Genomic DNA, 27,311 nt, shown 5'->3' on the forward strand with positions numbered 1-27,311 from the left:
TATTCCTCGACAATCACCACCAGCCTTTCCAGTCTCTGCTTCTCCGTTAGTTCTCTCCAGGCTGGTTACTTTAAAAGAATAATGAACCTGTCTAGTCTCTCTGGAATTAGCAGAAAGAAGGGCAGGGATTGATATCTGGGGGAGGACAGCAGCAGAGATGGGGCAGGAAGCAGTGTCCTGAGTGGTGAACAAGCTGCAGGGTGGCAAGTGCTGCAGGGTGCCAGCCTGAAAAGAGTTACAGGAGCTGAGAAAAAAAAAATGGCAGGTCCTATGGTGTAATGGGCAGTACTCAGGACTCTGAATCCTGTGATCTGAGTTCAAATCTCAGTGGGACCTTCTCTCTCTTCAAAGTAAACCTCTTCCCAATCTGTAAATCAAGGGGGACTCTTTATGCATGTGAGTGAGGACGACTTCCTCTTGGTTGATTAATGAGGTCCCCTGGAGCTACGTCTCTTCTTGGGCTGGTTCACGAATATACCTGCAATAAGTTGGGTCTCTGGAACACAGCAGCCCTTTTAGGAATTCAGGACCTGTGGCCAGTGCTGCAAATAGATGGATTGCTGTCAAGGCCAGAGAGAGGGGAGTGCCACATTCATTTCCCCAGGGCAAATGTCTACCCCTTTCCAAGCTCTGCACAGCCCAGCCCAGCAGCTGGGAGAAACCAGAGCCCCCGAGTCAGCCTTGGGGAAAGGGCCTTCCCTCCCAGGCAGATTCCTATGCCCCTGTCTGCAGCTGAGTCACAGCTGTCCTTTCCCCTCTGCCTGACTGAGACATCACATTCCCCAGGTGTGTTTGGGGCCCTGCTTAGCAGGGGGGAGTGTGGCACTTTTGAGCTGACATCAGAGATAGGTTGGGCCCTGCCATGGAAAATTAAAGCATCCCCCTCCAGCCTCATGCAGTTACCTTGTGCTTGGAGTCTGCCCGGCAGAGGAGCTGGAACCCAGCAGGGTCAGGGATGGGGTTTGCACAAAGCAGGAGGCACAGAAGAGACTTCAGTAGGAAAGGAAGCAGAGAGGCCAAACAATAATGGGATTTGAATGCAGTGTGCAGAGTACAACACATTAGCAATCCTTTTCCTTTTCCCCTCAGCCACCTCACCTGAGTGGTGCCTGGGCTTTTGAAACATCCCAAGGTGAGCACTGCCAGGAACCTTTCTGCCACTCCTTGGCTGGCTGGGGACACCCGAGGGGCAGGTGTGGCTGTTTAAAGAGGCCCCCTGTGCTATTGTGCACTTGTTTTCTCCTCCCCTGGGCTCACCTTGTCCCGCAGACACACACTCAGTGGGCACCTGTACTGAGCTAATGTCCCTGCAGCTGCCTGGCCTGGGCCTCTGCCTCGGGTGCTGTAGGGCAACCGACTACAGGGAGAGAGAATTGGCCTCATCTGGGCTCTGGCCTGTGCAGCTCCACTGTCCCTCTACAACCATTTACAGTAATATCATTGACACCCAAGACTCCAATCCTGTCCCTGAGCGCACACACCACAGGGCAGTGAGTGTGCCGGGGAAGCTGGGCTTGCATTGGCTGCATGCATTGGCCCAGAGCCCCCTAAATCAAGACATGAGTGAGGCAGGCTAACACCAGCACCACTGCCATGGGTCAGAAGGTGGCCCTGAGAATAAGGGGATGAGACATTCACAGAGTGACACTGGAGTGGCTGCGGGTTCAGAGCCAGTGCAGCCAACTGAAGGGGGAGGTGTAGGAAGCAGTCCAGGGAGGAGCAGTGAGAGCTGGGAGGGGAAAGCCCAGTTGTGCTGGGTGTAGGGTCCCTCCTGGGCTGGAACGAGAGTGAGAATGGGCCTAGGTTCCCCCAGCTACCACTGAGGTCATGGTAACAGCAACGAAAGGTCCTGTGGCACCTTATAGACTAACAGAAAAGTTTTGAGCATGAGCTTTCATGAGCGCAGACTCACTTCATCAGATGCTGGTCTTGGAAATCTGCAGGGCCAGGTATAAATAAGCCAGAGCAAGGCTGGGGATAACAAGGTTCGCTCAGTCAGCAAGGGTGAGGCTTACGACCAGCAATTGATCTGGAGTTGTGAACACCAAGGGAGGGGAAGCTGCTTCTGTATTTAGCCAGCCATTCGCAGTCTTTGTTTAAGCCAGAGCTGAGGGCGTCGAATTTGCAGATGAATTGTAGCTCAGAAATTTCTGATGGCATCAAGGGAAAGGCTGTGAGCTTTGCACAGAAGGAACACTTCCGGGTAACTTGTGATTCCCCCTGGCACCTAATGCATTGACAATGCCCATCGGAGGCCGGCATAGCTTCGCGGCAGGATTCACACTTTTTGAATCCTGAAGAGGACATCGCGGTGAATCTTTCGAGTTGTTGATAGGGTACTTAGCACTGTCTCTGTGTCTGTTCCTCGCTCACAGACCCCACCCTGCCGCGGCAGGAGGCCTACTGGCCTTCACGTCCCCGCGTTGTCACCGCTCCTCCCTCTCTTTTACTAATCTTTTTACATATATTATTTTTATTATTTTTTTTTTTTTTGCAAGAAAAGAAACCAACAATCTAACTAAAAACTCGAAGTACGCTGACTCTGGCCACAGCCTGGACGGATTCCGTCTGCAGCCGATGGCGGTTAAGAAGGAACTGGAAGGGACCGGATCGCGCACGTGGCCGGGGGTGCGCAAGGGAGCGGCGTGCGCCGGCGCATGCGCGGTCCAGCAGAAACTGCTGGAAAGTTTCCGATCTGCGGCGCTGAGGCGAGCCCGACACCTATCGTGGAGCACCCACGGGGACACTCGAGGAAGAATCATAGAATCCTAGGTCTTGGAGGGACTTCAGGAGGTCATCCAGTCCAGCTCCCAGCCTAAAGCAGGACTAACCCCAACTAAATCATCCCAGTCAGGGCCTGTTCAAGCCAGGACTGGAAAACTTCTAGGGATGAAGATTACACCACCTCTCTAGGTAAAGCATTGCAGTATTTTACCAGCCTCCTGGTGAAATAAAAGCAGCACTACCCAAACACTGGACTATTACTGTTGTAACTTGGATTTGAAACCAGGTTGCTGTAGCCACAATGCAGAGTATGAACCTCTGTATGATCACAGCAAGCTAGAGAGGCCAGTATTGGGCTTTTTTACTTTCTCAGGTTTCACCTGACAGTCTGGGACGCAGCACATGGCCCCAGGCATGGGCAGGGTTCTTGGGTTCCTGATGCACAAGGCAAGGTGAATGCAGCTTTCCCAGCCTGGGACTCCAACCCTGAAACTTCCAAATAAGGTCCTAACCCTGAGAGAGCTGGGCAGGTTCCTGAAATAATTCAGAAATAGCAGACAGATTTTTGCAAGGTGCGAAACCTCATTCTCCTCGCGATAGTGCCGATTCCAAAACAGAGATTTTGGAATGGGGCTGCATAGGCAGGTAATTGGAGTTATTAAAAAATAAGTTATTCAAGAATAGCGTATTCCAAAACTTCTCTGCTGTGCAGTGATATCCCCAGCATGGCCTCCAGGGTCTCTATTCACAGACAGGCTCTGCTATGCATGGAGGTGCCATTTTGAAACATGTTTTGTTTATTTCAGGGCTTCCTTGTAGCGTGAAGGCGTTATTGTGAACTAGATTATTTTGGAGGAATAATTCTGGAATAAACTCTTCTGAAATAACTCTGCACCTCTCTGCTCACTGCCTGTCAGCATCATGTAAAGCACCAGAATGTCCACTGTGGCCTGTGACAGCTGCACTGGGGAGGCTGGTGCCAGTGCTGGAAGCTCCCGAGGAGTGGGAGGGGATCTGGTTTGCTTGGCCTGCTCCCTCTTAGGCCACCTGTGCTCCTGCTCCCATTTCACCTCTTCCTATCCCAGCTCTGCCTCTTCCCCTGAGCTCTGCCCCCAGCTGCCTGCTGCTCTCTCCTCTCCTCCCCACAGGCCTCTCCCCATTCCCCAAGGACCACCAGCCAACCCCACCTCTGCAGAGACCCACCCACCCATCCTGTCACCTGTACCTCTCTGCCCCTCTCCTGAGCTCCCGTGGCCAAAGCTGCTCATCATGGACTTCCTCCAGGGCCTGCTCCTTGTGCTTCTGCACCTTACCAGCTGCAAAAAGTCTCACACGGGGCCTTTTTGGAAATGAGCAACAGGCAGCTGCAGGGCCACTGGACTGGGATTTCCTCCCCTCCCCCACCAGCCTGGCCTCCCCTTTCAGACTCTCTCACCCATCCCCCACTGCTCTGAGCCCAGCTTGGAGTTCCCTCAACCCCGGCTGCCCCTTGCCAGCTGTCCTGGGCCCTGCAGTGGGTCCCTCAGATCCTGTCTCTCCCACCCCTCCCCAGTGCCCTGATCCCCTTGTCCCCTCAGACCCTGCCAACCCCCCCACTGCCCTTTTCCCCTCCTCCCTCAGCCACAAGCCCTGCCCGGGTTCCCCCTCACACCTGCCACCTCTCCCCCCAGCAGATGAACTCCTCCTCCCTCTGCACTGCACAGTCACCAGCTGAAACCTTGGGCCCTGCCCAGGGGCTGTGTCAGAACGTCTCCCACCTGCACAATTCATGTCCACTGCAGGGGGTTTTGCTTCCCAGCAGGGTTAGGAAATGTTGGTGAGGAAGCAAAAGGAAGCTACAAGAGGGATCTCAGGTGTGTCAGCTCAGCACTGGGGACAGCTGGGGTGAGAGGTGAATTACCGCTGGGGTGGGGGCAGAGCTGGGTGGGCCTGGGAGTGAGAAACTTCCTGTCACTCACTCGTGTGTGCACATGGTGTGCAGGGACAGGGCTGGGGGGTGTCTCTGCAGAGGCAGGTCGAGGGCAGGAGCTGCTCCCGCAGACAGGGCAGAAGAGAGCTCCTGCCGACAGGGAATTGTGTCTGTGTTACAAACGTGCTGGAGGAGCTGGCTGGCACAGGCCTCCCCAGAACCACAAAGCTGTGAGGCACAGACTCTCTTCTGGCAGCCACAGCAGCACCTTCCCCACACCAATCACAACTGCCTTTTCCCGAGCTCCAGGCTGTGACTAGATTCTTTCCAACGCTCCTTTTCCATCAGCCTTTACCTTCCCCAGCAGGGAGAGAGATTGCCCACGGAGGTCTTCTCTGCTCCCCAGCCAGACGTAGGAAAACATTAAGAAAGACATACAACAAAGCACCACCGGGAGCTGAATCCATGATCTCCTGTTTATTAGTCAGGTATGTTAGCCAGCTAAGCCACCTTATTACGTCACTGCTTGCTGATAGGGAGGTGACTGTGTTAGTCTGTATCTTAAACCAAAAAAATGGTCTTGTTGCACTTTAAAGAAATGTGTCTTTGTGGGGCCAACCCACACGGTTGGACTGTCCACAACAACGCCTTCCCATTCCCCAGCACAGACATTGTGCCAGAGGAAAGCTGGATTTGCTGCCTAGAGGACATTGAGGACGGGAGGAGTTAAAATGTTCCTTTCACTTATTGTGCCCTCTGCAGTGGACAGGTCAGAATCCACCAGTCTCCCCTCCTCTCTCCCCACCTTCCCCAGCGCCAGGATCCCACAGGACACTGAGGATGGGAGGAGTTCGGGTTTTCGTGTTTGTTATGGGCCTTTTTTGTTGCAGACCCTTGGGGTGCGTTTGCAGAGGGGGCTGCCAGGGGCAGGACATGAGCCCTGCAGGGCACTGGTGGGTGTGTCTGTGACATCACAAGGGCCTTTGGAAGAACCTCAGATGATTGGTTAAAGGAGGTGGGGAGGTGGTGACCTCACAGACACTCCAGCACAATGGCCAGGTGGGACAGGCTGCAGGGCCGGGGCCATCTCAGAGACCCCCCAGGGCTTTGCCTCAGGGAGTCTCCTTCTTCAGAGCTCTGCCCTGGAGGCTGGAGAGAGAATTCATGGTGAGGAACGTGAGCGCAAGGAGGATCCTCTTTGGCCCTTTCTCCTTTCCCACGACTAACTGCGCTGGACGGCAGCGTCTGTGTGGGGAGGGTCAGAGTCTGATCCAGCTGGTGGTGGGAAAAAGAGAGACAGGGAAAACACCAGGTTAAGGTTCTGCCCTCACCAGTGCTAAATTGTGTCAGCCTTAATGTGTTGTGCCAATATTCCTGTGGGTGCATGAAGTGTTTGGGGAGCTGCAGCACCAGTGAGTGGCAAGACCAAGATTTCCTAATACCGCATCGACACACAGGAAGCTAATTTCAGATGCATCCAATGGACACACAATGGCTTATTTCAAAATAGGCTCTAGCCCCATCTCCACAGCCCATTTCCAAATAGCTGCTAGTACTTGTACTTGTACTTGTACAAGGAGGTTTACCGATTTCAAAGTAAGCCGTCCCCTATTTATTTCTGAATTATTTCAAAGCAGCGGTTGCCTTCTGTAGATGCTGGGATGGTTATTTTTAAATAACTTTGTTGTGTAGAACCTCCTTATAAATCCAGGGCTGTGACAGGCACAGCATCAGCTGCTCAGAAGATAACAAGCCCTGCAGGTCAGGTTGTCACTCATCAGCACCCCAGTGAAGGGGCATTAGGAAGGGTAATGGAGTGAAGGGAATAAAGGTCAGGGCTCCTCCCAGCAAAGCAAAGTGAAACCTCCTGAGCAAGACTCTCGTCTGGTCTCCAGAAGCCACTCAACTTCCTCCATGTCTTTGGACATTGCTGCCTATAGCAGTCCAGCAAAGGGTAACAGAGGAACACCCTGCACTTGTCTACTGGCTAGCAAGTGCTCCACCCCTTGGTTTTATGAGAACTGTGCTCTACCCACCTAAACTATCCAAGCTACAGAGAAACAGCTCACAAGGGCCCTTTCAGAAAGGAGCAACAGGCAGCTGTAGGTACAGTGTGGTTCCTGGAGTGAGATTACTGTCCCTCCCCCACTGTTCAGCATCCCACCCAGGCATCCCCTCAGCCCCTCCCCCACCACCCTGAACCCCAACCTGGAATCCCCCCCTCAGACTGTGTCTCCCATTTCCCACTGCCCTGAGTCCTGGCAAGGAATTCCCTCAGACCCTGCTGCCCCTCACCCGCTGTCCTAGGCCCCTGCCAGGTGTCCCCTCAGACCCTGCCTATCCCCTCCCTCTCTTCCCCTGAGCACAACATTAACACAGCCCATGTTCCCTGGCAGAGGGATAACACCATCACCTCCTGCTGCAATGTGCTTCCGATGGAGGGACCCCAGTCTGCTGCCTGCTCCTGAGCTCAGCTGCTCCCAGCTCACCTACAGCACATGGCCTTGGAGCAGCAGCTGCCCTGTCTGCTCTCCTACCCACAGACACAGAGCCCACAGGAGCAGACCCCACAGCTGTCACCCCAACTCCAGAAACTTTTGTATGTGCAGTGTGAAACCTGCCCACCAAAACGACCCACCGGTAACTCGTTCCTACCTGCTCCAGGGGTAACTTCCTCATCAGTACATGGCTCACCTGTGCATCACCACTTTCTCTCACCTGAGGCAGCCCATGGTCCTGACTCCCTCTTTCAAATCCAGCCTCCAGGTCAGAGCACTTCCTCTTCCCACCAGGTGGGAGACAAGATGTTGACAGTGCTCTCTTGTGCCATTGCACATCACTCTACACAGACAGCCCCAAACCCCCATGTACATTGTGAGTTTCCTGGGGGGCAAAAGGTGCCCTGAGGAGCTCATCTTGATTCCTTGGGCAGGTAGTTTCAAGAACATCACTTTTATTGGAGAATGTAGGGATCAATCCCACTATCTCTTGCATGCTAAGAAAGGGCTTTAGCATTTGAACTAATTTCCCTCTAAATGAGAAAAGATTCTGCCCCACCCATCTCATTGCAGACTCCACATGTCCCTGCAGCTCCCCTGGCTCCTTTCCTAAAATGACCCTTGTAAGCCCAATACCTACCAGCTGGCTGGCTGAACTGTTCAGACAGTGCTGCTAATAACATCAAGGAGATAGTTTCAAGCTCCAGGTGAGACCTTGGGGCATCTTGGCCTCTTCAGGGACAATGCTCTTAACAGCTTGGAGTATGATATCTTCATGGGGGATATGGATTTAAAGACCCTCTACATCCATGGTGGCCCGGCTGGTGTTTTCAGGAAGGTCATCGATGGACTGTAGTTTTCTGAGGAAGTTGGTGGGATTTTTGCAATTTGTGGGATTCTTTTGAAAAGGACCCCCATGTAGCCATGTCACATCTGGCAGCATGCTAATGCTAATGAGGCACTGAATATTCAACCCCATTAGTATTCATTTATTTGGCAATTAGCATGGCCATTTCGAAGTTTCCGCCAAGTGTGGCCACAGCCCCAGCGATCCATCCCCTTTTTCTAATTCTCCATGAACTTACCCAGCTCTTTTTTAAGTCTATTAGTGTCTTGGGCTTCACAGCATCCTCTGGTGGGCAGTTCCACAGGTTGGCTGTGTACTGAGTGAAGAGATACTTCCTTTTGTTTGTATTTGTTTCAACCCTGCTTCCTTTAATGTCATTGGGTGACTACTAGCTTTTCCATTACGAGAAAGAGGAACTATCACTTGGTTGGGTACCCGAAAGAAGATAATAGGTCAGCCCCATCTTTCTCATGTCCCGAGATGAATGAGGATAAACCAGCACTGCAAACAACAAGGCTCAAAGTCAGTAAAGTTAGAAGGAAGAAGCTCATTTTTCATTCCTTATATTTTCATCTGTATCACTGCTCCAGAGGGCCCTGCATGTGTGGGGGCACAGGTCCTCTGGTGCCTTCTTAGCACAGCTGGTAGTGCATCAGTCTCACAATCTGAAGGTCCTGAGTTCAAGCCTCAGAGAAAGCAATTGGTTTTGCTTCCTGCTTCAGCTTTTCTGAAGGAAATCCCATGGGAAGTAGAGTGCTTTCTGGATCCCCTCTCGCCCACCAAACACACCCACACAGGTTTGACTAAGACATGTACTCTTCCTGTACTTTCCTGACTCTTGACTGCAGCTGGAAAGACCAAGCCCTGACTCCCATTTCCTTTTCCTCCTCTGTATTGTGGGGGACCTGACCTGTCTTTAGTACTTTGTGCCAGAACATTTTTTCATGGGCAGCATTTCCCAGGAGTTGGGGCTGCATTCTGGCACCAAACTGTCACTAGAATTTGATGGGCAAAAGCCTGTGAGACAAGGAGTCCTTTACTGGGGACTGAAATGCCGGGCCCTGTGTAACTGCCCCTCTCCTCCCCCATAGGCGGGGCTGCCCTGCTGTCATTGGCAGCACACTGAGCAGCACAGCTAGCCAGCACTTGACAGACAGGCTCACAAGTGTCCCTTTCGGAGAGGAGCCTCAGGCAGCTGCAGGGACATTGCAGGCTCTGGAACAGGGTGGGTGGGTCAGGGGGGCTGCACCTCAGCAGGGGAACTAGCTCATGTGGCAGAGTGTGAGCTTAGCCTGTGGGAGGCAGTGGGATAAACACCAATGTTATCCAGTCCCGTCCCTCCCCTCCACTGCCTACTCGATCTCCCCCAGTCCTGGAAGGCAGCTCCCAAATGCAAAGTGCTCCCTCTGTGACGGGTGGTGCGATTGCTCCCTCGTCGGTATACAGAGTTGGCCCCTCTGTTGCTCACCTAACCCTTATGTCAGCAACACGCTTCATGCAGGGACCTTTGTGCTGGAGTGTGTGGCCAGAATGCAGGACTCAGACCCTTCCTCAGATATGGGCTGTTTGCCCCCATATGATACTCTTCCGCTTAAGCTGTGTGTCTGCCTCTAGCGTGGGCTTTGCTCAGGGACCACGAGAGTGATCTGCCTACAGCTGGGAGGTCATCAGGCCCCTGCCACCAGTCTGTTCCATCATTCAGTGCGGCCCAGGGAGCTAAGTCACCGTATGCTTGAGTGAAGCCGGGCAGGGCAGGGCAGAGCTGGGTGTGGCCCTGTGTCTGTGGCCATGTTCCCTGTCAGCTGTGCACTTGAGCAGCTGCTCAGGAGAGATTCCAAAGGTGCTCAGACAACTATTTGCTGCTATTGGTGAGGCCCATTTGTACATATCTCAGTGCAAATAGAAATTATCCCACACACGGCTGGAGAACTAAGAGGGAACATAGTCTCTGGGTGCCCCACTAGGCTGAGAAAAGGCTGCTCAACATGTGCTGGGCCAGGGAGGTTGTGTAAGTCCAGATGGGGATCCTGAGCTGGGTGTGCTCCTGAGATTGTCGGGTTCCATAAAATTGATATTCTCTTCTGAGGTGCGGTGCTTGTTCTGGGGGCTAACGTTAATCCCCATGACACACTTCATTCTGGGATCATGGCTGGAGCCAGGACTCTGTGCCCCTTCCCAAAATACAAGGATCCTTCCCTGCGTCTGAAACTCTGGTCTATGGAAGACCCCAGAGCCATACGTTTGCTTGGCTGATGTCTCAGCTCACTCCAAAAGGTGGGGAGCCAGTCGAAATGCTCGTGTTCAATGGGAAAGGTCATGGCATTCATTTCTGAGTTCCCCAAAGAATGCGATGGCATTCCTTCTTCCTACATCAGTGCTCTAGCTCTTCCTTTCTCATCTCCTGGGTGGGCCTCCATCTTGTTAACAGCAGGCAGAAAAGCAAAAGGTGTCCGTCCCTGTGCCTTAGTGGGTCACAATTGAAAATATCAAAATCAGAACTGCTGAGAAATAGGCAGCCTGGACCCCAAAAGCAGTAGTTAGTCTCCCAGAAGTTGTAGGAAACCAGCTGCAAAAGGGAACATAACTCTATCACCACACTAGCTATCAAAAAATCACACAAGCTGTCTCCTTCTGTGTCTTATCCTTATTTCACCCCCCAAAACATGGACTTTTCTGATGAGTGGCTGTTTGAAACCAATTCCACCCTACAAAAGTATTCATCTGATCCTGAGGGAACAGCCACAGACCCAGGTTGATAGACAGCTCAGATCTTTCCATCTATCAGTCTGTGGCCAATCTTTCTTTAGCTAAAGGATCCTTGATGAGGAAAGAGAAAGCTGAGAGTCCAAACTGGCCAATGCACTCAAAAAACCTACACTCCAGAAATGCCATTCAGCCCCATTCCATTGCCTCAGCTTTACTTCACAAGGCTCAAGATGAGGAATAGGCCAGTCTTCGATGGAAAACGCTCTGCTTTCCATCAGCCTTGCAAAGTTGCAAATGCATTTCTATAGGAAAATGCACAAACAAACGTTGATGTATCACTATCAGAGAGGTCATGGTGTTAGCCTGTATCTTTGAGAAATGCATCTGATGAAGCGGGTCTCTGCCCATGAAAGTGAGTGGGAGAAGCCAGGTCAGTGGGGGGAAGCTGTGGTGTGCACCTGGAGAAAGAAAGTTTAATCAAACCCCATTTGTAACACCACTCTGGCTTGGGACAGACAAAGGAACCTGGAAAAGAAGGGTTTGTCCTACAGGGACCTGAAGGTCAGTAACAGAAGCAAGAGTGAAACGTGGGTGTAGGTCAGTGGTAGAGTTTTTGACTTCAGACCAAGTGGTCTTATTTCAAATCCATTCCCTGTCCCCCCAACTTAAAAGGCAACTACTTGAATGACAATAGCTGTGTCACCTTTCTCAATGCACTTTGGGTTTCTATTGTGTGGGGATTCTTAAAATGGAGATGAACCATCAACGTTTGCCAGAGCTGTTGCATATAAACCAAGCAAACCCCTCCCGCAGCTGAAATCTGGCTCCACAGGGAAACTGACAGTTGATACCGATATGAGGAGTTTTGGGTCTCATTTCTATAATGAGGTGCTCATTCATCGTCTATCAAATGTATCACATTCAGCGACAAGGTATCTGCACGCTTTGTAAATGTGTGTATAGAGAGGATGTCAATTACTCTGGGAATTCACACACAGGGCCATTATGTGCTTCCTCAACCAGATATTCATACACAAGTATCACCAAGCTCCCCAGTTTCTGCATTTCTGTTAATTCTTTGGCGGCTGCTTATTGTAAAAGAAAAATGAACCTGTTTCTTCACTCTGGGGGTTTCAGAGAAATGTTGCCCTCCAGCCAGGAGGGGTTGGCAGCAAGAAGGGCTGGGCTCAGTGGCTGTGCCCACACTTGGCCAAAACTTTGAAATGGTCATGGCCATGCAAAGATTGCTAATGAGGCACTCAATTGAATATTCAGCACCTCACTAGCATTAGGACACTTCTGGCTGCGGCGCTTCCAAAGCGCAACTTTTGAACGCTCGCAGCTCAGTGTGGCTACGTGGGGGTCCTTTTCAAAAAGACCCTGCACCTTTCAAAATCCCCTTATTCCTCTCCAAAACAGCTAAAATTTGTAAGTCCCATTGTGTAAATGGCAGCACCCAAGAGGCTGACTTCTGAAATCTGAATTCAAACCTCTGTGGGACCTTCTGATGCTGTCGTGGTTTGTTGTAAATGTCCCTCTCTCCAAGGGCTGGGCTTCTTTGTACACAGGTGTATCTGAGTTAGAGCTCTTTATCCTGCTAGATAAGTGAGGCCCACTGGAGCTAGGCCTCTGGTTGGGCTGACTCACCCACATGCTTGTAACAGATTGGGGTTCTGGAACTCATCAGACTGTGAAGAGATACAGGGGGACTGAGGCTGTGCATTGTGGATGGAATTGAGAGGTGGAAAAACAATGTAGTAAGACCTTCTGTAGTGTAGCAGTTATCCCATTGGCCTACCACCCAAAAGGTCCCTGGCTCAGAATGAGGCAGAGGTGTTAACGTTTTCATTCTTGTGCATCCCCTTTATGCCCAGGATGTCTCGTCTCCTTCTGCCCTGGCCTGTCCCTCTAATGAGTCCAATTCCTGTGGGACAGAAGGTGGTGACATCAGTTGAGCATTCCCTTTGCTGTCCGCGTGCGTAAGCTACACGAGTTAAACCAGTCATTTTTATGAGGCTTGTGGCCTGGATCTCCTGCCCTTGGATATTGGTCCCTGGAGGCCAGGTCTTCCTGCTGACCTCCTTTGCTTGAGTTGCTGAAGGAAGAAGTGAGGCAGGAAGGGGGCAGAAGAAATAAGCCAAGACCAGGAAGACAAGAGGAGACCCAAATGGGAAGAAGGGGTTTTCGAATTGAGGGGGATTGTTTTGAAAGGTCCCCAGCTACATGGGCAGCATACGTTTTGAATGTGGCACTTTTGAAGCACCTGTGGCCACCATTATGCTAAGGTTGAGACAAAGACAGGGGCGGTGACCAACCCCTGGGTGGGTGCTGTGGAACAGTGAGCATCAGATGGTCACCAGGCTCAAGGAGAAACTTGCATATGAATTATACTCAAAACTTAGGGCATTTGTCAGGATGGCCGAGTGGTCTAAGGCGCCAGACTTAAGGTGACGCTTTCTCAGTAATCTGGTCTCTGTAAAGAGGCGTGGGTTCAAATCCCACTCCTGACACACCCTTTCTTTAGCCTTGTTATGACCTTGGGGCTGAGGGGCTCAGCAATGGTGGAGGGAGGTGAGTCAACATTGTGCCCTTGGAGCCAGGGAGGCTAAAAGCATTTTGGGGGGCCTTGGCAGAAGAGTTTCTAGCAGATCTTGACACTTTATTATCTCCCCCTTGATTCAGAATTGGTGAGGCCACAGCTGGGCCTCATCTACACTAGCCACCTCCTGGGAAGGGGACATGTAAATGAGTCAGCTCCGTGAATTGCAATGAGGTGCTGTATTGCACACACAGCACCTCATTTGCGTAATCCTCACAGCCCAAACCTCAAAGTTCCCTTCCTCCCAAAACACGTACTGAGCAGCATGTTGTGCGTATGTGGGACACAGGTGATAATGAAAGATTCAAAGAGAAGGCTACTGGCCTTTGAGAGGAGTTGTAGTAGAAAGCTCCGGAGAATAGGATTGCTGCGGAAACTCGCGGAGGAGGAATTCTACAGGAAGGCACAGCCAAAAGAGAATCTGTACAAGGGAAGATACAGCCGTTCGGGCATATCTGCAGAATGAATGATGAATTGAAAACCAAGAGCCTGGTATTAGGCATAAGGGAAGGTTCAACAAGGAGAGGCAGAGCCCACAGAGAATGGGTAGATGACAAAGCAGATTGGTGCAGAGATGGGCTACAAAAATGAAGCGACTCCTCATTGGACAGGGAAAGATGGAAGGACATAGTGAGACAGGCATGGGACACCAACGGCTGCTGAGCCAATGGTGGTTGTTCATGATGATGATGATCCCAAAAGCATCCCTTGTGTGCTCCCTCAACAGCAGCACAGCCACTCTTCAGAGCAGGAAAAGGGGACCCGAAATCACTGATGGTTCTGGCTGGCAAAGGAGACAGGAGACGTTCACCTCTCCCACACCAGCGCTTGACTTTCCAGCAGGCCGTCACGGGCACCTCTCAGGACAAATGCCACAAAAACGAATGGCATTTCAGAGCTGGGGTGAAAGACCTCACCAGCAGAGGGGCTTGTGATGTGCGCTTGACATGCAAAAGGAGCCCGAATCAAAAACGGGCAGAAACACGGCCTGTGGTTCTCTGCAGTTCCCCCTTCTGCCCTGCCAGCTGCTCCTTCTTCATCTACTGGGACAACCTGGGAAGGAAGGTGGGAATGGGGCAAAGAAGTGGGCCAAGCTGAGGGGAGCAGGCAACATTCAGCTTGCCTGCAAGGGCCACAGGGAAGAGCTTCTTTCTCGTGCACTACGGCTGAGCCCGAGAAGCGGCAGTGGTGGAGGCTGCAGAGCAGCTGGCAAAGTACCTCAGTTGGACAAGTGTTGTGCTGAAGCTCTAAAGGTCTTGGGCCTAATCCCAGACTTCGCCAGAGACCTTTCTCACTCTGGAGAAGCAGCTATTTGGCTGCTTTCGGGAGACGACAGCTGCCTTTTCCTGGACTGTCATTGTCTGCTCGGTCACAGCGTCAGTGTGTGTTTCCTTTCTTCTTTTGTTTGGCAAAGTGGATGAAAAAGGACGTGCTCCTTCGAACTGGAGTTCAACCGGCCACTTGAAGATAACTTGGTGAACATTCCCTATCGTCTTGGGCTCTGCCAGCTGAGCTATTAAAGGGCAGCTAGAAGCTGTCACACTGTCCAGGGAGGCCCCTCTGCATGTGTCAGGTCGAGTGCCTCCCAAGTGGATGGCGTTTCAGGGGAGAAGCCAAAGAGGCCAGTGCAGATTGTGTTGCCCACTGGGCTCTCGTGTTGGCCAGGCATGCAAAACGGCCCCCGGTTGAAAGCGGATGGAAACACTTCATCTCTTTCTTTGCACATCCCCTTTCTGTTCTGTCAGGCGCACCTAGAAATGATGCTGTTCAGACTGTGCTCCTCAACACACGCAAGAGGCAACTTTCCTCGCTGAACACTGCTGTCAGCTCAACTCCCTCATTCTCTCATGCACCTCTTAGGGAAATCCCAGAGTACACACACTCCCTCGGATAGAGTGTGACATCACAAACGAGACAGTCTTCTTCTGTCCGAGCAGCCACCCGTGGGAGCAGGTGTGGCAGGGAGAGGGGCAGTGACTTCAGGGCCAAGGGCTGAGTGATAGCTGGAATTGGGGAGCCAGAAAGCTTCAGTCCTTGAGGTTATCTCCCAGTTATCTGTGTATTGGTGAGACGGACACAGAAGACAGTTGTTGGCAGATCCTCAGTGAGTGCTTGAGAGAGCCCCAGGAAGCCTGTGACATTCAGGCCCCACTGACACTTCCCAAAGAGATTGTTTCGGGGTAGGTGGGTGGCAAGACATCAGGGTCAACAAGTCAACCCATCAGCAAGACAAGAGCCCTGCCAGAAGCTTCTTCAACTGGAGGGAACTTGCTGGGCTCTCCCTACAGTCCACTGCTCTGCTATGTGAGCTATTGAAAGGTAGCCATTAGCCGCTTCCCTGAGTCACTTTCTCCAGGGTGGCCCTTCCAGGGGCACCAGGGTAAGCGCCATCCAGGAGCTTTGCATTTCCGGGGAGGGACAGAAGAACCCAGCTGACATTCTGTGGTGCACTGGTTATCACATTGTCTTGCCTGCAAATGTTCCCCAGCTAAAAGCAGGAAGGAACCCAGTGTCTCCTTTCTATCTTGGCAGGTGTTGCTGGCCTCTAACCTGGCATTCCCTGCCCCTCTCAGTGCTGGCAAGCAGACAGCACGCAGAACCTTTCAATGGGACAGGGACCACTTTTCTAATTAATGAAACAAAAACATCAGGCAACAGCCTTGGCTTGTCATCTCCTCACTTGCTGCTGTGGGCAAAGCCTTGAGAAGAACCTTTGACCACTTCCTTCATTTCCTTTCCTCGGCTACTTCCTTCACCCTTGGACTGAGAAGGACTCAGGCTCTCAACTCAGGTTCTCCCTAACCAGCCCTTCCCCAATGGCCAGAGAGGATGTTGGTCAAAGGGTTCTCATCTTTGCCCCATTGCATTCACCCCATGACCCAAATTCTTGCTGCCCAAGTGCACCCCATGACACACAGGTTCTCCAGCCCATGCACCACATGAAGGATTCATAATCACTCCCTCAACCTGAGGTAGAGGCTTCCTCGTGGACCTGGGCCAGGTGAGGTTCAGACATGCCTGGACCCAACCTCTCAAAGTTCAGAGCCACCTGCCCTAAGCCCACACTGCACAGCACTGCTCCCACAGGAAGGAGCAGCAGGATCACTCTCCCAAGGGCACCAGCCCTCCACAGCAGCCCCATTGGCTTTCTCTGCTCCTCATTTCCTCGCCAGGTCTTCTGGCCTCAAGGACTCCCTCTTTAGGAAGTGGGGAAGTCATAGAAACAGGAATCCAGCACCTCAACCAAAAGTGCACAGCCACAATTTTGCAGAGAGTCTTTTGGCACCCTCAAAACCCCATTCAGCCTGGTTCAAGTGCCTCTGGGTATGTCTGCACTAAAAAATGAGGCTAAATGAGTTCAGGTGAATTTTGTATTGCCTCATTGTAGTAAGAGGGAAGCCAACCTTGGAGAAAAGAGATACATTTGCAGGCTGACAACACAGGGCTCTTGGGAGAGAGGCAAACCAGCAGCGGGAGAATATGGACATGGAACGGACTCTCCTCTCACCAGCTAACACCCCACATATACAAGCAGTTTGAGACACCTGCCAAGCAAAGTGAAGGCTCCAGGGTTTCAAGTGGAAGAGGGTCAGGGGTGTGTGATGAGAGGCGAATATGTATATTGATGGAAAGGATCCTGAGTGCCAGATCCCAGCCACATGCTTTGGCACAAAAAGCAATGGCCCCTGCATCAGGTGTGTCGGGGGATAAGAGTTACCCCCACAAAAAGCACCACACCTCAGAAAAAAAACCACTGTGATGTTACCCAACAAGCCCAGCTGCACACCCAGCTCAGCATCCCCAGCTGGCCTTCCCCAAACGCTCAGTGAGGCCCAGCACACACTGAACAGCCCTCCCTTAGTCAGGCTGGGCACCCACAGACAATGGTCCCTCCAGCCTTTTCCAGCCTCATGTGGAATAAATTTCATAGGCTCTGAACTAGTCACCAATGTGTACCACCACCAATGGAAACCAAAGCCTCAGCGGTGAGCACTCTGCTAATCAGCTGAGTGACATTGGAATCTCTCCTGAGCAGTTGAACAAGCCCACAGCTGACAGGGAACAGGCCCTCAGACACAGCGCCGCACCCAGCCCTGCCCCAAATTGGCCCTGGGATGCACTGAGATGGAGAGCCAAGTGCCCCTGAGCTCAGCCCATGCTGGAGGCAGCCAGACACCTAAAGCAGAACACAGTGTCAGAGCAGGGGTAGACAGATATATTTGGGGAAGGGGTCTGAGATCTGCATCCCAGCCCTGCCCTTGATCCATGGCCCCGACTTCCTCTTTCAAATCCAGCCTCCTGGTCACAGCCTTTCCCTTTCCCTCCCTGGGGGAGGGGAGTTGTTCATGGTGCTCTCTTGTGCCATTGCAAATGGCTACGCATAGACAGTCCCAATCCCCCCCCGTGTGCTGGAAGCCGGGTTGCTGTTTGAATTCTGCAACCCGTCATTGTACCTGAATGCATTTCCCCTTCCACCAGCACAGCCATCCCTGGTGCTTCTGTGCTTCTCGCTGCTGACTCCAACGGGCTGCAGGGCCACATTTCTCTGAAGGCCCCAGAGTGATGAGATAGGGCCATTCTCCTTTTACAATAACCAGCTGGAGACAAATAACGGAGGTGCAGAGATTGGAAAAGTTGGGGGTGATTGGAGAGGACTATCCGGCCGAAGGAAGACATAATAGCCCTGGCTGTGAATTCACAGAGTAACTGACATGCTCTCTGCACACACATTTCCAAAGTGTGCAGACACCATTCGGCTGAATGTGACACATTTGATAGACTCTGAATGATCATCCACCAAAAGAACAGTACAGCAGAAAGGGATCTAGGGGTTATAGTGGACCACAAGCTAAATATGAGTCAACAGTGTGATACTGTTGCAAAAAAAGCAAACATGATTCTAGGATACGTTAACAGGTGTGTTGTGAACAAGACATGAGAAGTTAGTTTCCCGCTCTACTCTGCGCTGCTTAGGCCTCAGCTGGAGTATTGTGTCCAGTTCTGGGCGCCGCAGTTCAGGAAGGATGTGGAGAAATTGGAGAGGGTCCAGAGGAGAACAACGAGAATGATCAAAGGTCTAGAGAACATGACCTAGGAAGAAAGGCTGAAAGAATTGGGCTTGTTTAGTATGGAAAAGAGAAGATTGAGGGGGGACATGATAGCAGTTTTCAGGTATCTCAAAGGGTGTCATAAGGCAGAGGGAGGGAACTTGTTCTTCCTTGCCTCTGAGGATAGAAGAAGAGGCAATGGACTTAAATTGCAGCAGGGGAGGTTCAGGTTGGACATTAGGAAAAAGTTCCCAACTGTCAGGTTGATCAAACACTGGAACGAATTGCCAAGGGAGGTGGTAGAATCTCCATCACTGGAGCTTTTTAAGAAGAGGTTAGACAGATGTCTTTCAGGGATGGTCTAGAAAGTGCTTGGTCCTGCCATTGGGGCAGGGGGCTGGACTCGATGGCCTCTCGAGGTCCCTCCCAGTCCTACTCTTCTATGATTCTATGAAAACGAGCAAGCTGCTGACTTTTGCAGTTCACAAAACCGTCCCTGTTGCATGTGCAGCACCTGGCCATGTAGCTCAGCAAACCTGTGAGAGCAGGTAGGTGACAGGCCCAGCAGCACAGAGGACACCAAGAACCCACACCCCATTCTCTGCCAGCCCCAACACCTGCCCAGCTTTGCTGGTGTTTGCATCCTTAAGGCAGCAGGGAAATCTTGGCTTGTGCTGGGTAGAGTCATACAGAACAGGCACGTAAAGGGGCTGTGAAGGAGTAAGGCCAGCACCACCAGTCCACCCAGTTCAGGGTGTGTGAATCTGACTCTAGGCAGGAGGGTGTGTGGGGAAGGGTTTGGCAAGGTGAAATCAGGTGGAGTTGGTGTGAGAAAGGATGTTTGTTTTTCCTCCACAGCCTGGTTTGTTTTGCAAGGCCGAGTGTTACTCAGAGTGCAAGAAGTCTTGAGTTGAACTCCCTGATGGTCCCCCCCACAAAGAGTGTGTTTGCTGCTCTCCTTGACTGCGTTTCCTGACGTTTTTGTCCCACACAGTGTGGTTTGTGATTTGTTCAGAGTGTGAAGTTGGTTTCTTGCTTCAGCGCTGTGAAGAGACCTTGGAAATGACCTTGGAAAGGTGAAGTTAGGTGTGGTACTTATCAGAGCACTGGCTATTTGTTCAAACCTCGTCATGGCACATATCCAGCACACACTTTCATGAAAGGTGTGTTTGGCCTGGGGGTTAGCTACTCCCTTATGGTGCCATAAGTCCTGTGTTCAAATCCCAGGCAAAGCATTCATCTGCTTCTTCCAGATTGTCTTTGAGGGTTTTTTCTTCTTATTTATGTATTTATTCTTATTCTTTTTCTTATTCTTCTGATTCTCTTTCTAATTTTTCTTCTGTTCATTTTTTCAGTGTGATGGAGCAGTTGCTTCCCACTGCATGGCTCAGCCAAGGCATTAGCTCTGCCAGGATGTGGCTCCTGCCAGTGACTACAGCCCCTCGTGTTCACTGAGGTAGGACCAGTTGCTGGCGGAGGCCACCAATGCCCAGCGTGCGACTCAGCTGTGTTTTGGATAACTTGGCATTTCCCACCTTCTGGGCTAAAGGCCCTTCAATTCTCTGCCACTCCCCCAGTGCACCAGGCAGTCCCCTTTTTCCCTGCCACAAGCCCAGTCTATGCTACTCCATCAGTGGCTGTTGGGGGAACTCAGGCTCACCAACCTCTGATTCCAGGCCATCCTATGCACCTACACGCCCCATGCCTGGCCCTGCTGGGTTCCAGCTCCTCTGCTGGGCAGACTCCAAGCACAACCTAACGGCGTAAGGGTGGGGTGGGATGGTTAAACTATCCCCCATAGAGCCCAGCCTGTCCCCTGTGTCAGCCCCACAGTGCCACACTCACCCCAGCTGAGCAGGGACTCAAACACACCTGGGGGATATGGTGCTTCAACCAGGCACAGGCAAAAGGGCAGCTGTGACTCAGCTGCAGACAGGGACATGGCCAGTTGCTTGTAAGGGAAGGGTCTGTCCCCACAGCTGACTCAGGGGCTGTGGTCTCTCCCAGCTGCTGGGCTGGGCTGGGCTGTGCAGAGCTGGGGAAGGGGCAGATCATTGCCCTGAGAGAGTGAATGTCACACTCCCCACTCTGCCTCTGACAGCAACAGGTCAGTCTGCAGCACCAGCCACAGGTCCTCCTGTATCTCCAACCAGACAGGACATTTCTGGGGCCCCAACGTATTACAGAAAAGTTGGTGAACCAGCCCAAGCAGAGACCCAGCTGCAGGGGGACCAATTCAGCAGGCAGGAGGGAGAAGCCCTCACGCAGGGGCAGCTGGGGAGAAAGAAGCCCAGCCCTGACAGAGATGTATCATAAACCACACACAGGTCCCCCTGAGAGCTGAGCTCAGAGTGCTGAGTGCCAATCATTGCACCATGGAACCTGCAGTTTAAGCCCTTTCTGAGCACCTCTGACTCTTGGCAGGCTGCTCCCCTGCCCTCCTTGCCCCCCTCCAGCTCTTTCACCTCTCAGGACACTGCTTCCTGCTCCACTTCCCCTGCTCTCCTCACCACACGTCCATCTCCGCCCTTCTCGCTGCAACTCCAGAGTGAGGAGGCAGGTTCATTTTTCTCTGAAAGTGACCAGCCTGGAGAGAACTGGTGGAGAAGGAGAGACTGGAAAGGCTGGTGGTGATTGTAGAGGAGGATGTGGGTGGGGGAGGACACCACAGCCCTGGCTGTGAACTCACAGAGTGATCAACATCCTCTCTACATGCACTTAAAGCTTCACAGATACACAGGCCTGAATGCGATACATTTCGTTAACCAGGGACAAGCACCTCTTTATAGGTATGAGGCCCAAAATTGCTCATGTCACTATCTACTGCCAGCTAAGGGACAGGTTTGCAAGATTTATGTGTGTGAGCACTAGCAATTGTTGAGGCTTCAGCTCCGTTTAAAGAATTCCCATAGATTAGAAAACCAGAGTGTGTCAGAAACAAGGAGATCAATAACCATCTTTCAAAGGGAGGGCTTGGATTTGAACCAAGGGCCTCTTGATCTGCAGTCAAATGCTCTACCACTGAGCTACACTCCCTTACCCAAGGCCCCTTTTGAGTCATTGATCTTGAGTATCCTGCAGAACAAACTGTTTTCCCACCTCCTGTCCCTCCCTGAACCCAGAGTGGTTTCACAAACGCGCAGACGGGGTTTGATGAAACTTTATTTCTCCCTGTGCATGTTACAGCTTGTCCCCCGCTCACCTGGCTTCTCCTACTCAGAGTTACAGCCCCTCAGGGGGGCAGATTACCGGCATACATGGGACAGTTCTCTCCCAGCCACTTGAAGCAACATCAGTGGTTACAAAGAACGAGGAAAAAACCTACTGCAGGACACCCACCAATCAATCAGATATAGTTGGGTTTGCAGTCAGTGTCAGTCACTTCTCTACCTGGCACAGGTGGTGACCCCACAGCCTGGTTCCCTGAGGTGCTGGACAACAGAGCTTTTACAGTGCTAACATGTCAGCCCTCGTGACAATATGAGCGCACTGTTTTCAGTAAGAAGGTGCTGGGATGCATTGAACATGCCCGTACCAGTGACATTTAATCCGTTTGGGGTTCAATACTTTCACAGTGTCACACACCTTTTAAACTGCTCTGGCAGCACAATTTCCAATGATCCCTTTCCCAGTCATATAGTCAGAGGCACGTTGCTGCTAGGAAAGCTGGAGCGTCCTCTGCATAATAACAAACCTCTCACCATTTTCCAGTGATAGAGAGCCTGGCTCAGTGGTGGAACACTTGACTGCAGATGAAGCTATCCCAGGTGCCCCTGTTTGGATGGTTTTCTTAATGGAAATCCATTTTCACCTCTGGCTCCAGTATGTTTTGGGGTTGCACTGGATGCTTGACATGGATTTAAACACTTCACACTTTCCTCTGCAAATGTGCGAAAACTGAGCAAACCCGTCCCTCAGCTACCTCAGTTCCCAGCCTCCGAGGCTCAGGTTTCTGTTCCCATCGATCACACAAAGGTGCAGTACGCTGCACATGCACAGGGCTCTGCTTGCCATGGGCTGCACTGGGCAGGAGAACCAGACCCACAGGTGGGGGACTCAGGAGTGTGACACAGAAATGCCCTTGGTGCAGGCTGACACACCTATGCCGTGTCATACTCAGCCAGCAGCAACAGAGACTGACCCAGGCCCAGGAACAAGCCTGTGGCTCTGAGCAGTAAACAGTCACCAGGCAGGGGGCAGAGCTGGGCACAGGGCCAGGCAGAGTCCTCCCACAGAGGGAGCTGCAGAAAGGACCAATGCAGCAGAGAAACAAAGAGACATAACTGCCGAGTCTCACACATTGGCTCAGAGCTACCGAAGCAAGACACGAGTGAGCCAGGCTGATGCCAGCCCCACAGCCATGGGTCAGCAATTCACCCTGAGACTGAAGGGGAGAGAGGTCCAGTGAGTGACTCCTTCCCCCAAAAGGCTCATTTGTGAGGTAACCTCTGGGCACCCAGAGGGAACAGACCCCTTGGGGCACAGCCCATGCACAGCACAGTTTAGTAAGCATGAAAGGAAGCACAAAAATCTACCCCACGAGCCCCAGTTTGAACTCTTATTGCCGGAGACAACGACATCTCCACTGCGGCTGCTCTCAGAAAATGGAGCACCCACCAAAATGCTCGCAAGTGGCAGACTTGTGCGGTTGACACAACCAGCCCTGTTGCATGTATCTCACCTGCCCAAGTAGCTCAGCAAATCTGTGTGACCAGGCAGGTGACAGGCACAGAAACACAGAGGATGCCAAGAACTGTAACAGCAGGTTACTGCCAGTCACCAGCACCCCTGGACAGAGGCATTTGGAATTCTTTTGGTGATGCCAACAGTGATACCCAGCAACCCCCCACCCTCCAGGCTGACCCCTGCACAGCCCCCTGGGCATCGTAGAGCCTATTTGTCCATTGCAGCCAGGACAACAAGCAAAGGTGAGCTAAAAGGTACTGCAGGACTTGAACCCCTCATGGGAGCATTAGGAGACTCATAATAACCAAGTCATCTCGCCAGCCTCGGTGGAAAGGAGCCATGGGCAGCTGCAGAGAGTTTGTGGTCTCTGGAATGAGCTGTGCGGGTCAGGACATTTGCTTATTCTGAGGGTCATGCGCTCCAGGGGTAGAACATTTACTAGTGCTAGTGGGTGAGTGCCCTGGGCTGGGGCTGGGAAGTGGCTGTGTCAGCGTCTCACTCAGGTCAATGCTGGAAGGGAGTTTCACCCATGAAAACAGCCCAGGGGCAGGGAAGTGTTTCCCTGGACTCTCCAGCATTTCAGTGGGTCTGGCTGCTTTGGGGCCAGGACACTGACCTGTCCTGCTGCAGTCGTTACCCCAGAGGGGCTTGGGGTTTCCAGTCTCAGACACAGCACACAAAGCCGCCCTCAGCAGCACTGCAAGAGCCACCCCACAGTGTGGCAGCCGCCATGTGCAGTTTGACCTGAAAGCCCAGAGCTGCTCCTTTCCCACAAGGGCAGGAGTGTCCCAGGGGGGCCTGGAGCACTGGCCTGTCACCAGCATGTGAACCTTCAGAACATCCATTGTGCGTCAGAACAAAGGTCCCTCCAGCCCCATGTCCTGTCAGGGCCAACACCAGGGGCTGCAGAAGGTAGCAGCCCGGCACCCCTGGGAGCTGAACCCAGCAGCTCCTGTGTGCTCCTTTCAGCTGTGGAGCAGGAGATATGTCCCAAAGAGGCTTTTCCCTAGCTGCTGAGAAGCACAGAAGAACTCAGGACTTGCCCAGGATGGCACAGTGGAATGGAGACCTGCCCCAGGCCCTGTGGCTGGATCTATTGCTGTCAGGGGCAGAGAAACATTCCTTCCCCCTGGGCAAGTATCTGCTCTTTTCCCAGATGTGCACTGCCCAGCCCAGGAGCTGGGAGAGACCAGAGCACTGCATCAAGCCTTGGGGAACCAGCCCTTCACTCAGAGGCAGCTGCACCTGTGCCTGACCCCAGCTGAGTCAGGGCTGCCCCCTCCTTGCCAGGGAACTACACCCCTGGCTGTGTTTGGGGCCCTGCTTAGCCCCACACAGCAGCCCTGAAGGGGGCAGAGGTGAGTGGAGCTGACACTTCAGTCAGACTTGGCACTTTCAGGGCAAATGAAATCATCCCACCCCCCACCTCTGGCAGCCAGAGCTCAGCTCAGCCTCACAGAGGTGTCCTGTGCTTGGAGTCTGCCCAATACAGGAGCTGGGAGGGGGCAAACTCAGGTGTGCTGGAAGTTGCAAACAATGGGGCTGGAAATCAACAAAGAAAGATGCAGTGAGGATGGGATTTGAACCCCTGCAGGCAGAGCACAATGGATTAGCAATCAATCACCTTCACCCCCTCATCTTCATGTGCTGCAAGTTTTTCATCCTTCCCAAAGTCAATCCTGCCAGGAACCTTTCTGCACCTTGCTGGTTGGCCAGGGAAACAGGATGGGCAGATTTGGCCCAACAGTTCTACTCTCACTCCTGTTCCCTGCAGTGCGGCTTCCTGGGGTGAGCAGGGCCCCAAACACAGCTGGGGTGCAGTGCCCCGGCCAGACATGGGGATGAGGTGGGGGAAGCCCTGGTTCAGCTGCAGCCACTGACATGGGCAGCTGCCTGTGAGAGAAGGGCCTGTCCCCAAGGCTGGCTCAGGGGCTCTGGTCTCTCCCAGCAGCTGGGATGAGCTGGGCTGTGCACAGCTGGGAAAGGGGCAGACACTTGCTTCTGGGGTTGAATGTCAAACTCCCCTCTCTCTGACACTGAGAGCAATAGATCAGTCTGCAGCACCAGCCACAGGGCCTGAGGCAGGTGTCCGTGTGACTGTCCCGCCCGGGAGCCCCTGGGGTCCTGTAGCCAGACACAATCCCCCAGCTCTACTCCATCTTGCCCCTTTTCGGTGCCTCTGAGCACACAGCACAAAGGAACAGCACAGTCTTAGAGCGTTTGAAAGCACAGACGCGCCTATCTCAAGCCCAGCGTTTAGATGCTTCAGAACACAGATGTGCAGTGTCAGCATGACCCTGGACTGAAGCGTACAGACAAGGGGGCTAACAGGCTAGATGTTGACCACAGGGCCTCAAATTGCCCTCGGCTGCTACCGATAATTGAGACGCCCACACTGCATGCAGAGCCGAGCTGCTGAGCCTTCAGCTGTACCCCTCGCTTTCCCAATGAGCCAACAAGACAGCAGGTGCTACAGGATGGGCCATTAAGCAGGCTAGGCAGCGTATTGCCCAATCGTCTGTGAGTGTGACCCAGAAACCTACCACACGCTCTGTAGCACAGACAGACAGACGGACAGACACATCCTGCACCCAGCTACAAAGGCTGTTCACACACAGAAAAGAGGTTCTGATATTTGACAGCTAAACCATTTCCCTCAAATGTCATATTAAGCACATCTGCCCATCACACAGGCAGGTGGAGGGTTTGTGGTCCCAGTTGCTCACAACCAGACACATCCAAAGCCATGAACCACCAGCCTGGCTCAGTCACAAAGGGACAGTGGTCCCTGCTGCCCCAAGGCTGACAGAGAGCCCCTCAAGACCACCACTGCCCAGTCCACCCAGGACCTGCTCCTTACTCACTCAGACAGAGCTTTGCTGGTTTTCCTTCCACCCAGAATCCCACTTCTCTTCCTGGGGTACCAGGAGCCACTCCTGGAGCACCATTGGACAGGCACCGGATTCTGCCTCCCTGCAGCCAGCCTCACCTGCACAGGCTTTGGCAGGAGAAAGAGTGGTGCTCCATTAACTGCACTGAGGTGCTAAGCTGCTCTCCTGCCTGCCTCAGCTTTACTTCCTTCTTCTGCCCCGTTCCAGCCTCACTTCTTCCTTTAGCAAGTCACGCAAAGGAGGCCAGCAGGAGAGCCGGCCTCAGTCGGTCAATCCTCAAGGGCAGAGGAGGCCAAGACACAAGCCTCCTGAAAAAGACCGGCCGAACTTGTGTAGCTTCCCCAGTCTGAGAGCGACGTATAAGCTCTGCTGATACCTCTACCCTTTTTCACACAGCAGTTGGGTTTACCCCGGAGACAGAATGAGACCAGCTCTTCTCAGCCCCAAAGGGGAGCAAAGCAACCAAAGCACGGCTGTTTTCATGGGGCTTTAAACAAGTACATTGCACATGTAAAGCAAATGTAACAGCCACAAAGCTACAGAAGTTCTATCTGGGTTGGGTTCCCCTCCCATCACGTCCATCCAGAAGTCACTGCTTACCCTGGCCCACGTGGGGAGCCCTTCAAAGGCTCAGCTGCTAGAGCAGAGGATGGCAGCTGCACTCAGGAACTGTGACTCCAGCTTTAAGAGTATCATGACCAGTAATCCCTATCACCTTCCTCTGTGTGTCAGTGTGATCTGGGATAAAAAGCAGCTGAGAGAGACGGCAGGGGAAGGTTAGGATGTGCTAAAAGCCATCTTTTTGGAATACTGTGTCACAGCCCCCTTTTATTGAAAACTTGCTGACATTTTCACTTGGTATGACATAGGAGGCGTTTTAAAACTTCCTATGTACTCTTGGTGTAAACTGTTCTGAAACTGAGGAACTGTCAAGAGAGGTTGATGCTCGTGGGAGGTGCCTTTTGTAGGTAGTGTGGCCGAGTGGTCTAAGGTGCTGGATTTAGGCTCCAGTCTCATTGGAGGCGTGGGTTCAAATCCCACCACTGCCATCTTTTTATGAACTGGAAGATGGATAGAAAGCTGCATTGATGGCCACACCCCAACTGTTGGAACTGACATCTCTGTTTGGAGATGGGTTTCAAGTATCATGTCCTCATGATCAGTTCTCTGTCTTGCAAGGTTCAACATCTTTATTGAAAAGCTGGATGAGGGGCAGGACTACACCCTTAGCAAATTTGCAAATGACCATAAACTAGTGGAATAGGTAGATCTGCTGGAGGGTAGGGATAGGCTCCTGAGTGACTTGGATAAATTACAGGGTGGGGTCAAAAGAAATGTCATGAGGATCAATAAGGACAAATGGGCTGTGGCCACATTTGGCCAAAACCTCAAAATAGCCATGC

General features: G+C 52.3%; 5 non-coding genes across 5 annotated transcripts; 4 read left to right on the forward strand and 1 right to left on the reverse strand.

Annotated features, from left to right (window-relative positions):
* The first annotated feature begins 264 nt into the window (after positions 1–264).
* TRNAQ-CUG (transfer RNA glutamine (anticodon CUG)) lies at positions 265–336 on the forward strand. The gene has a single exon. It is a non-coding gene; the product is annotated as a tRNA-Gln (tRNA).
* Positions 337–8,604: 8,268 nt separating this feature from the next.
* TRNAV-CAC (transfer RNA valine (anticodon CAC)) lies at positions 8,605–8,677 on the forward strand. Its single transcript has one exon. It is a non-coding gene; the product is annotated as a tRNA-Val (tRNA).
* Positions 8,678–13,093: 4,416 nt separating this feature from the next.
* Positions 13,094–13,194, forward strand: TRNAL-UAA (transfer RNA leucine (anticodon UAA)). Its single transcript is given in 2 exon segments — positions 13,094–13,131; positions 13,149–13,194. It is a non-coding gene; the product is annotated as a tRNA-Leu (tRNA).
* An 8,101-nt stretch (positions 13,195–21,295) lies between these two features.
* Positions 21,296–21,367, reverse strand: TRNAC-GCA (transfer RNA cysteine (anticodon GCA)). The gene has a single exon. It is a non-coding gene; the product is annotated as a tRNA-Cys (tRNA).
* Positions 21,368–26,875: 5,508 nt separating this feature from the next.
* Positions 26,876–26,957, forward strand: TRNAL-UAG (transfer RNA leucine (anticodon UAG)). Its single transcript has one exon. It is a non-coding gene; the product is annotated as a tRNA-Leu (tRNA).
* Positions 26,958–27,311: the final 354 nt, after the last annotated feature.

The sequence above is a fragment of the Carettochelys insculpta genome, unplaced genomic scaffold (assembly GCF_033958435.1).
Source record: "Carettochelys insculpta isolate YL-2023 unplaced genomic scaffold, ASM3395843v1 scaffold_0035, whole genome shotgun sequence".
Lineage (NCBI taxonomy): Eukaryota > Metazoa > Chordata > Testudines > Carettochelyidae > Carettochelys > Carettochelys insculpta.